The following is an 11,678-nucleotide window of genomic DNA, read 5'->3' as shown; positions in this document are numbered from 1 at the left end:
TCACTTGGGGTCAGGAAGTACTTATATAGGACTAGGGTAACTCACTTGCGGTCAGAGAGTACATGTAAGGAGTTAGGATAACTCACGTGGGGTCAAGGAGGACTACTATGGGACTACGGTAACTCACTTGCGGTCAGAGAGTACATATAAAGGGGCTAGGATAACTCACTTGGGTTCAGGGAGTACTTATAAAGGTGATTTGGTAACTCACTTGGGGTCAGGGAGTACTTATAAAGGGGCAAGGGTAACGCACTTTGGGTCAACGAGTACTTATATGGGACTAGGGTAACTCACTTGGTGTCTTTGAGTACTTATAAGGGACCAGGTTATCTAACTTGGGGCCAGGGTGTACTTATTAAGGGGCTACGTTAACTCACTTTGGGTCAAGGAGTACTTATATGGGACTAGGGTAACTCACTTGGTGTCTTTGAGTACTTATGTGGGACCAGGATAACTCACTTGGGGCCAGGGTGTACTTATTAAGGGGCTAGGGTAACTCACTTGGGGTCAGGGAGTACTTATAAGGGCCTAGGGTAACTCACTGGGGGTCTGGGAGTACATATAAAGGGGCTAGGATAACTCACTTGCGGTCAGAGAGTACATATAAAGGGTCTAGTATAACTCACTTGGGGTCAGGGAATACTTATAAAGGTGATTTGGTAACTCACTTGGTGTCAGGGAGTACTTATAAAGGGGCAAGGGTAACGCACTTTGGGTCAACGAGTACTTATATGGGACTAGGGTAACCCACTTGGTGTCTGTGAGTATTTATATGGGACCAGGGTAACTCACTTGGGGTCAGGGAGTAATTCTATGTGACTAGGGTAACACACTTAGGGTCAGGGAGTACTTCTATGGGACTAGGGTAACTCACTTGGGGTCTGGGAGTACTAATATGAGACTAGGGTAACTCACTTGGGGTCAGGGAGTACTTATATTGGACTAGGCTAACTCACTTGGTGTCTGGGAATACTTATATGGGACCAGGGTAACTCACTTGGGGCCAGTGTGTACTTATAAAGGGGCTAGGGTAACTCACTTGGGATCAGGGAGTAGTTATAAGGGACTAGAGTAACTCACTTGCGGTCTGAGGGTACATATAAGGGGGCTAGGATAACTCACTTGCGGTCAGAGAGTACATATAAAGGGGCTAGGATAACTAACTTGATGTCAGGGAGTACTTATAAAGGGGCTATGGTAACTCACTTGGGGTCAGGCAGTACTTATATGGGACTAGGGTAACTCAATTGCGGTCAGAGAGTACATATAAAGGGCTAGGATAACTCACTTGGGGTCAATGAGTACTTCTATGTGACTAGGGTAACTTACTTGGGGTCAGGGAGTACTTCTAGGGCACTAAGGTAACTCACTTGGGGTCAGGGATTATTTATATAGGGGCTAGGGTAACTCACTTGGGGTCAGGGAGTAGTTATAAGGGAGTAGAGTAACTCACTTGGGGTCTGAGGGTACATATAAGGGGGCTAGGATAACTTACTTGCGGTCAGAGAGTACATATAAAGGGGCTAGGATAACTAACTTGATGTCAGGGAGTACTTATAAAGGGGCTATGGTAACTCACTTGGGGTCAGGGAGTACTTATATGGGACTAGGGTAACTCAATTGCGGTCAGAGAGTACATATAAAGGGCTAGGATATCTCACTTGGGGTCAATGAGTACTTCTATGTGACTAGGGTAACTTACTTGGGGTCAGGGAGTACTTCTAGGGGACTAAGGTAACTCACTTGGGGTCAGGGATTATTTATATAGGGGCTAGGGTAACTCACTTGGGGTCAGGGAGTACTTCTATGGCACTAGGGTAACTCACTGGGGTCAGGGAGCACTACTATGGGACTAGGTAACAAACTTGCGGTCAGAGAGTACATATAAAGGGGCTATGATAACTCACATGGGGTCAGGGAGTACTTATAAAGGTGATATGGTAACTCACTTGGGGTCAGGGTGTACTTAAAAAGGGGCTAGGGTAAGGCACTTTGGGTCAAGGAGTACTTATATGGGACTAGGATAACTCATTTGGTGTTTGTGAGTAGTTATATGGGACCAGGGTAACTCACTTGGGGTCAGGGAGTACTTATAAAGGGCCTAGGTTAACTCACTTTGGGTCAAGGAGTACTTATATGGGACTAGGGTAACTCACTTGGTGTCTTTGAGTACTTATATGGGACCAGGGTAACTCACTTGGGGCCAGGGTGTACTTATAAAGGGGCTAGGGTAACTCACTTGGGATCAGGGAGTAGTTATAAGGGAGTAGAGTAACTCACTTGGGGTCTGAGGGTACATATAAGGGGGCTAGAATAATTCACATGGTTTCAGGGAGTACTTATAAAGAGCCTATGGTAAGTCACTTGGGGTCAGGGAGTACTTATATGAGACTAGGGTAACACACTTGGGGTCAGGGAGTACTTATAAAGGGGTTAGAATAACTCACTTGCGGTCATAGAGTATATATAAAGGGGTTAGGATAACTCATTTGGGGTCAGGGAGTACTTATAAAGGGGCTACGGTAACTCACTTGGCTTATGGGAGTACATATAAAGCGGCTAGGGTAACTCTCTTGGAGTCTGGAAGTACATATAAAGGGGCTAGGATAACTCACTAGGGGCCAGGGTGTACTTATAAAGGGGCTAGGGCAACTCACTTGGGGTCAGGGAGTACTTATATTGGCCTAGGGTAACACACTTGCCGTCAGAGAGTACATATAAAGGTGCTAGTATAACTCACTTGGGGTCAGGGAGTACTACTATGGGACTAGGGTAACGCACTTGCGGTCAGAGAGTACATATAAAGGGGCTACGATAACTCACTTGTGGTCAGGGAGTACTTATAAATTTGATATGGTAACTCACTTGGGGTCAGGGAGTACTTGTAAAGGGGCTAGGGTAACTCACTTGCGGTCAGAGGGTACATATAAATGGGCTAGGATAACTCACTTGGGGTCAGAGATTACATATAAAGGGGCTAGTATAACTCACTTTGGGTCAGGGAGTACTACTATGGGACTAGGGTAACGCACTTGCGGTCAGAGAGCACATAAAAAAGGGGCTAGGATAACCCACTTGTGGTCAGGGAGTTCTTATAAAGGTGATATGGTAACTCACTTGGGGTCAGGGAGTACTTCTATGGGACTAGGGTAACTCACTTGAGGTCAGAGAGTACATATAAAGGGGCTAGGATAACTCACTTGAGGTCAGAGAGTACATATAAAGGGGCTAGGATAACTCACTTGGGGTCAGGGAGTACATATAATTGGGGCTAGGATAACTCACTTGGGGTGAGGTACTACTTATAAAGGGGCTATGGTAACTCACTTGGGGACAGGGAGTACTAATATGAAACTAGGGTAACACACTTGGGGTCAGGGAGTACTTATAAAGGGGCTAGGATAACTCACTTGGGGTCAGGGAGTACATATAAAGGGGCTAGGATAACTCACATGCGGTCAGAGAGTACATATAAGGGGGATAGGATAACTCACTTGGGGTTAAAGAGTACTTATAAAGGGGCTAGGGCAACTCACTTGGGGTCAGGGAGTACTTATATTGGCCTAGGGTAACACACTGGCCGTCAGAGAGTACATATAAAGGTGCTAGTATAACTCACTTGGGGTCAGGGAGTACTACTATGGGACTAGGGTAACGCACTTGCGGTCAGAGAGTACATATAAAGGGGCTACGATAACTCACTTGTGGTCAGGGAGTACTTATAAATTTGATATGGTAACTCACTTGGGGTCAGGGAGTACTTGTAAAGGGGCTAGGGTAACTCACTTGCGGTCAGAGGGTACATATAAATGGGCTAGGATAACTCACTTGGGGTCAGAGATTACATATAAAGGGGCTAGTATAACTCACTTTGGGTCAGGGAGTACTACTATGGGACTAGGGTAACGCACTTGCGGTCAGAGAGCACATAAAAAAGGGGCTAGGATAACTCACTTGTGGTCAGGGAGTTCTTATAAAGGTGATATGGTAACTCACTTGGGGTCAGGGAGTACTTCTATGGGACTAGGGTAACTCACTTGAGGTCAGAGAGTACATATAAAGGGGCTAGGATAACTCACTTGAGGTCAGAGAGTACATATAAAGGGGCTAGGATAACTCACTTGGGGTCAGGGAGTACATATAATTGGGGCTAGGATAACTCACTTGGGGTGAGGTACTACTTATAAAGGGGCTATGGTAACTCACTTGGGGACAGGGAGTACTAATATGAAACTAGGGTAACACACTTGGGGTCAGGGAGTACTTATAAAGGGGCTAGGATTACTCACTTGGGGTCAGGGAGTACATATAAAGGGGCTAGGATAACTCACATGCGGTCAGAGAGTACATATAAGGGGGATAGGATAACTCACTTGGGGTTAAGGAGTACTTATAAAGGGGCTATGGTAACTCACTTGGGGTCAGGGAGTACTTATATTGGCCTAAGGTAACTCACTTGCCGTCAGAGAGTACATATAAAGGGGCTAGTATAACTCACTTGGGGTCAGGGAGTACATATAAATGTGCTAGGATAACTCACTTGGGGTAAGGGAGTACTTCTATGGGACTAGGGTAACTCAAGTGAGGTCAGTGAGTACATATAAAGGGGCTAGGATAACTCACATGCGGTCAGAGAGTACATATAAGGGGGATAGGATAACTCACTTGGGGTTAAGGAGTACTTATAAAGGGGCTATGGTAACTCACTTGGGGTCAGGGAGTACTTATATTGGCCTAAGGTAACTCACTTGCCGTCAGAGAGTACATATAAAGGGGCTAGTATAACTCACTTGGGGTCAGGGAGTACATATAAATGTGCTAGGATAACTCACTTGGGGTCAGGGAGTACTTCTATGGGACTAGGGTAACTCACTTGAGGTCAGTGAGTACATATAAAGGGGCTAGGATAACTCACTTGGGGTCAAGGAGTCCTGATAAAGGTGATATTGTAACTCACTTGGGGTCAGAGAGTACATATAAAGGGGCTAGGATAACTCACATGTGGTCAGGGAGTACTTATAAAGGTGATATGGTAACTCACTTGGGGTCAGGGAGTAATTCTATGGGACTAGGGTAACTCACTTGAGGTCAGAGAGTACATATAAAGGGGCTAGGATAACTCACTAGAGGTCAGAGAGTACATATAAAGGGGCTAGGATATCTCACTTGGAGTCAGGGAGTACTTATAAAGGTGATATTGTAACTCACTTGGGGTCAGGGAGTACTTCTATGGGACTAGGGTAACTCACTTGAGGTCAGAGAGTACATATAAAGGGGCTAGGATAACTCACTTGGGGTCAGGGAGTATTTATAAAGGTGATATGGTAACTCACTTGAGGTCAGAGAGTACATATAAAGGGGCTAGGATAACTCACTTGAGGTCAGAGAGTACATATAAAGGGGCTAGGATAACTCACTTGGGGTCAGGGAGTACTTATAAAGGTTATATTGTAACTCACTTGGGGTCAGGGAGTACTTATAAAGGGGCAAGGGTAACGCACTTTGGGTCAACGAGTACTTATATGGGACTAGGGTAACTCACTTGGGGTCTGGGAGTACTAATATGAGACTAGGGTAACTCACTTGGGGTCAGGGAGTACTTATATTGGACTAGGCTAACTCACTTGGTGTCTGTGAGTATTTATATGGGACCAGGGTAACTCACTTGGGGTCAGGGAGTAATTCTATGTGACTAGGGTAACACACTTAGGGTCAGGGAGTACTTCTATGGGACTAGGGTAACTCACTTGGGGCCAGTGTGTACTTATAAAGGGGCTAGGGTAACTCACTTGGGGTCAGGGTGTACTTAAAAAGGGGCTAGGGTAAGGCACTTTGGGTCAAGGAGTACTTATATGGGACTAGGGTAACTCATTTGGTGTTTGTGAGTAGTTATATGGGACCAGGGTAACTCACTTGGGGTCAGGGAGTACTTATAAAGGGCCTAGGTTAACTCACTTTGGGTCAAGGAGTACTTATATGGGACTAGGGTAACTCACTTGGTGTCTTTGAGTACTTATATGGGACCAGGGTAACTCACTTGGGGCCAGGGTGTACTTATAAAGGGGCTAGGGTAACTCACTTGGGATCAGGGAGTAGTTATAAGGGAGTAGAGTAACTCACTTGGGGTCTGAGGGTACATATAAGGGGGCTAGAATAATTCACATGGTTTCAGGGAGTACTTATAAAGAGCCTATGGTAAGTCACTTGGGGTCAGGGAGTACTTATATGAGACTAGGGTAACACACTTGGGGTCAGGGAGTACTTATAAAGGGGTTAGAATAACTCACTTGCGGTCATAGAGTATATATAAAGGGGTTAGGATAACTCATTTGGGGTCAGGGAGTACTTATAAAGGGGCTACGGTAACTCACTTGGCTTATGGGAGTACATATAAAGCGGCTAGGGTAACTCTCTTGGAGTCTGGAAGTACATATAAAGGGGCTAGGATAACTCACTAGGGGCCAGGGTGTACTTATAAAGGGGCTAGGGCAACTCACTTGGGGTCAGGGAGTACTTATATTGGCCTAGGGTAACACACTTGCCGTCAGAGAGTACATATAAAGGTGCTAGTATAACTCACTTGGGGTCAGGGAGTACTACTATGGGACTAGGGTAACGCACTTGCGGTCAGAGAGTACATATAAAGGGGCTACGATAACTCACTTGTGGTCAGGGAGTACTTATAAATTTGATATGGTAACTCACTTGGGGTCAGGGAGTACTTGTAAAGGGGCTAGGGTAACTCACTTGCGGTCAGAGGGTACATATAAATGGGCTAGGATAACTCACTTGGGGTCAGAGATTACATATAAAGGGGCTAGTATAACTCACTTTGGGTCAGGGAGTACTACTATGGGACTAGGGTAACGCACTTGCGGTCAGAGAGCACATAAAAAAGGGGCTAGGATAACTCACTTGTGGTCAGGGAGTTCTTATAAAGGTGATATGGTAACTCACTTGGGGTCAGGGAGTACTTCTATGGGACTAGGGTAACTCACTTGAGGTCAGAGAGTACATATAAAGGGGCTAGGATAACTCACTTGAGGTCAGAGAGTACATATAAAGGGGCTAGGATAACTCACTTGGGGTCAGGGAGTACATATAATTGGGGCTAGGATAACTCACTTGGGGTGAGGTACTACTTATAAAGGGGCTATGGTAACTCACTTGGGGACAGGGAGTACTAATATGAAACTAGGGTAACACACTTGGGGTCAGGGAGTACTTATAAAGGGGCTAGGATAACTCACTTGGGGTCAGGGAGTACATATAAAGGGGCTAGGATAACTCACATGCGGTCAGAGAGTACATATAAGGGGGATAGGATAACTCACTTGGGGTTAAGGAGTACTTATAAAGGGGCTATGGTAACTCACTTGGGGTCAGGGAGTACTTATATTGGCCTAAGGTAACTCACTTGCCGTCAGAGAGTACATATAAAGGGGCTAGTATAACTCACTTGGGGTCAGGGAGTACATATAAATGTGCTAGGATAACTCACTTGGGGTCAGGGAGTACTTCTATGGGACTAGGGTAACTCACTTGAGGTCAGTGAGTACATATAAAGGGGCTAGGATAACTCACTTGGGGTCAAGGAGTCCTGATAAAGGTGATATTGTAACTCACTTGGGGTCAGAGAGTACATATAAAGGGGCTAGGATAACTCACATGTGGTCAGGGAGTACTTATAAAGGTGATATGGTAACTCACTTGGGGTCAGGGAGTACTTCTATGGGACTAGGGTAACTCACTTGAGGTCAGAGAGTACATATAAAGGGGCTAGGATAACTCACTAGAGGTCAGAGAGTACATATAAAGGGGCTAGGATATCTCACTTGGAGTCAGGGAGTACTTATAAAGGTGATATTGTAACTCACTTGGGGTCAGGGAGTACTTCTATGGGACTAGGGTAACTCACTTGAGGTCAGAGAGTACATATAAAGGGGCTAGGATAACTCACTTGGGGTCAGGGAGTATTTATAAAGGTGATATGGTAACTCACTTGAGGTCAGAGAGTACATATAAAGGGGCTAGGATAACTCACTTGTGGTCAGAGAGTACATATAAAGGGGCTAGGATAACTCACTTGGGGTCAGGGAGTACTTATAAAGGTTATATTGTAACTCACTTGGGGTCAGGGAGTACTTATAAAGGGGCAAGGGTAACGCACTTTGGGTCAACGAGTACTTATATGGGACTAGGGTAACTCACTTGGGGTCTGGGAGTACTAATATGAGACTAGGGTAACTCACTTGGGGTCAGGGAGTACTTATATTGGACTAGGCTAACTCACTTGGTGTCTGTGAGTATTTATATGGGACCAGGGTAACTCACTTGGGGTCAGGGAGTAATTCTATGTGACTAGGGTAACACACTTAGGGTCAGGGAGTACTTCTATGGGACTAGGGTAACTCACTTGGGGTCTGGGAGTACTAATATGAGACTAGGGTAACTCACTTGGGGTCAGGGAGTACTTATATTGGACTAGGCTAACTCACTTGGTGTCTGGGAATACTTATATGGGACCAGGGTAACTCACTTGGGGCCAGTGTGTACTTATAAAGGGGCTAGGGTAACTCACTTGGGATCAGGGAGTAGTTATAAGGGACTAGAGTAACTCACTTGGGGTCTGAGGGTACATATAAGGGGGCTAGGATAACTTACTTGCGGTCAGAGAGTACATATAAAGGGGCTAGGATAACTAACTTGATGTCAGGGAGTACTTATAAAGGGGCTATGGTAACTCACTTGGGGTCAGGGAGTACTTATATGGGACTAGGGTAACTCAATTGCGGTCAGAGAGTACATATAAAGGGCTAGGATAACTCACTTGGGGTCAATGAGTACTTCTATGTGACTAGGGTAACTTACTTGGGGTCAGGGAGTACTTCTAGGGGACTAAGGTAACTCACTTGGGGTCAGGGATTATTTATATAGGGGCTAGGGTAACTCACTTGGGGTCAGGGAGTACTTCTATGGCACTAGGGTAACTCACTGGGGTCAGGGAGCACTACTATGGGACTAGGTAACTAACTTGCGGTCAGAGAGTACATATAAAGGGGCTATGATAACTCACATGGGGTCAGGGAGTACTTATAAAGGTGATATGGTAACTCACTTGGGGTCAGGGTGTACTTAAAAAGGGGCTAGGGTAAGGCACTTTGGGTCAAGGAGTACTTATATGGGACTAGGGTAACTCATTTGGTGTTTGTAAGTAGTTATATGGGACCAGGGTAACTCACTTGGGGTCAGGGAGTACTTATAAAGGGCCTAGGTTAACTCACTTTGGGTCAAGGAGTACTTATATGGGACTAGGGTAACTCACTTGGTGTCTTTGAGTACTTATATGGGACCAGGGTAACTCACTTGGGGCCAGGGTGTACTTATAAAGGGGCTAGGGTAACTCACTTGGGATCAGGGAGTAGTTATAAGGGAGTAGAGTAACTCACTTGGGGTCTGAGGGTACATATAAGGGGGCTAGAATAATTCACATGGTTTCAGGGAGTACTTATAAAGAGCCTATGGTAAGTCACTTGGGGTCAGGGAGTACTTATATGAGACTAGGGTAACACACTTGGGGTCAGGGAGTACTTATAAAGGGGTTAGAATAACTCACTTGCGGTCATAGAGTATATATAAAGGGGTTAGGATAACTCATTTGGGGTCAGGGAGTACTTATAAAGGGGCTACGGTAACTCACTTGGCTTATGGGAGTACATATAAAGCGGCTAGGGTAACTCTCTTGGAGTCTGGAAGTACATATAAAGGGGCTAGGATAACTCACTAGGGGCCAGGGTGTACTTATAAAGGGGCTAGGGCAACTCACTTGGGGTCAGGGAGTACTTATATTGGCCTAGGGTAACACACTTGCCGTCAGAGAGTACATATAAAGGTGCTAGTATAACTCACTTGGGGTCAGGGAGTACTACTATGGGACTAGGGTAACGCACTTGCGGTCAGAGAGTACATATAAAGGGGCTACGATAACTCACTTGTGGTCAGGGAGTACTTATAAAGTTGATATGGTAACTCACTTGGGGTCAGGGAGTACTTCTATGGGACTAGGGTAACTCACTTGAGGTCAGAGAGTACATATAAAGGGGCTAGGATAACTCACTTGGGGTCAGGGAGTACTTATAAAGGACTAGGGTAACTCACTTGGAAACTGGGAATACATATAAAGCGGCTAGGATTACTCACTTGGGCTCTGGGAGTACTTATAAAGGGGCTATGGTAACTCACTTGGGGCCAGGGAGTACTTATAAAGGGGCTAGGATAACTCACTTGGGGTCGGGGAGTACATATAAAGGGGCTAGGATAACTCACTTGCGGTCAGAGAGTACATATAAAGGGGATAGGATAACTCACTTGGGGTCAGGGAGTACTTGTAAAGGGGCTAGGGTAACTCACTTGCGGTCAGAGGGTACATATAATTGGGCTAGGATAACTCACTTGGGGTCAGGGAGTACATATAATTGGGGCTAGGATAACTCACTTGGGGTGAGGTAGTACTTATAAAGGGGCTATGGTAACTCACTTGGGGCCAGGGAGTACTAATATGAAACTAGGGTAACACACTTGGGGTCAGGGAGTACTTATAAAGGGGCTAGGATAACTCACTTGGGGTCAGGGAGTACATATAAAGGGGCAAGGATAACTCACTTGGGGTCGGGGAGTATTTATAAAGGTGATATGGTAACTCACTTGAGGTCAGAGAGTACATATAAAGGGGCTAGGATAACTCACTTGAGGTCAGAGAGTACATATAAAGGGGCTAGGATAACTCACTTGAGGTCGGGGAGTACATATAAAGGGGCTAGGATAACTCACTTGGGGTCAGAGAGTACATATAAAGGGGCTAGTATAACTCACTACGGGTCAGGGAGTACTACTATGGGACTAGGGTAACGCACTTGCGGTCAGAGAGCACATAAAAATGGGGCTAGGATAACTCACTTGTGGTCAGGGAGTTCTTATAAAGGTGATATGGTAACTCACTTGGGGTCAGGGAGTACTTCTATGGGACTAGGGTAACTCACTTGAGGTCAGAGAGTACATATAAAGGGGCTAGGATAACTCACTTGAGGTCAGAGAGTACATATAAAGGGGCTAGGATAACTCACTTGGGGTCAGGGAGTACATATAATTGGGGCTAGGATAACTCACTTGGGGTGAGGTACTACTTATAAAGGGGCTATGGTAACTCACTTGGGGCCAGGGAGTACTAATATGAAACTAGGGTAACACACTTGGGGTCAGGGAGTACTTATAAAGGGGCTAGGATAACTCACTTGGGGTCAGGGAGCACATATAAAGGGGCTAGGATAACTCACTTGCGGTCAGAGAGTACATATAAGGGGGATAGGATAACTCACTTGGGGTTAAGGAGTACTTATAAAGGGGATATGGTAACTCACTTGGGGTCAGGGAGTACTTATATTGGCCTAAGGTAACTCACTTGCCGTCAGAGAGTACATATAAAGGGGCTAGTATAACTCACTTGGGGTCAGGGAGTACATATAAATGGGCTAGGATAACTCACTTGGGGTCAGGGAGTACTTCTATGGGACTAGGGTAACTCACTTGAGGTCAGTGAGTACATATAAAGGGGCTAGGATAACTCACTTGGGGTCAAGGAGTCCTGATAAAGGTGATATTGTAACTCACTTGGGGTCAGA

The sequence above is a fragment of the Prorops nasuta genome, unplaced genomic scaffold (assembly GCF_024137725.1).
Source record: "Prorops nasuta isolate Cenicafe-Biocafe unplaced genomic scaffold, Cenicafe_Pnas_1.2 PNAS00039, whole genome shotgun sequence".
NCBI lineage: Eukaryota > Metazoa > Arthropoda > Insecta > Hymenoptera > Bethylidae > Prorops > Prorops nasuta.
Note: the sequence above shows the minus strand (reverse complement) of the source record.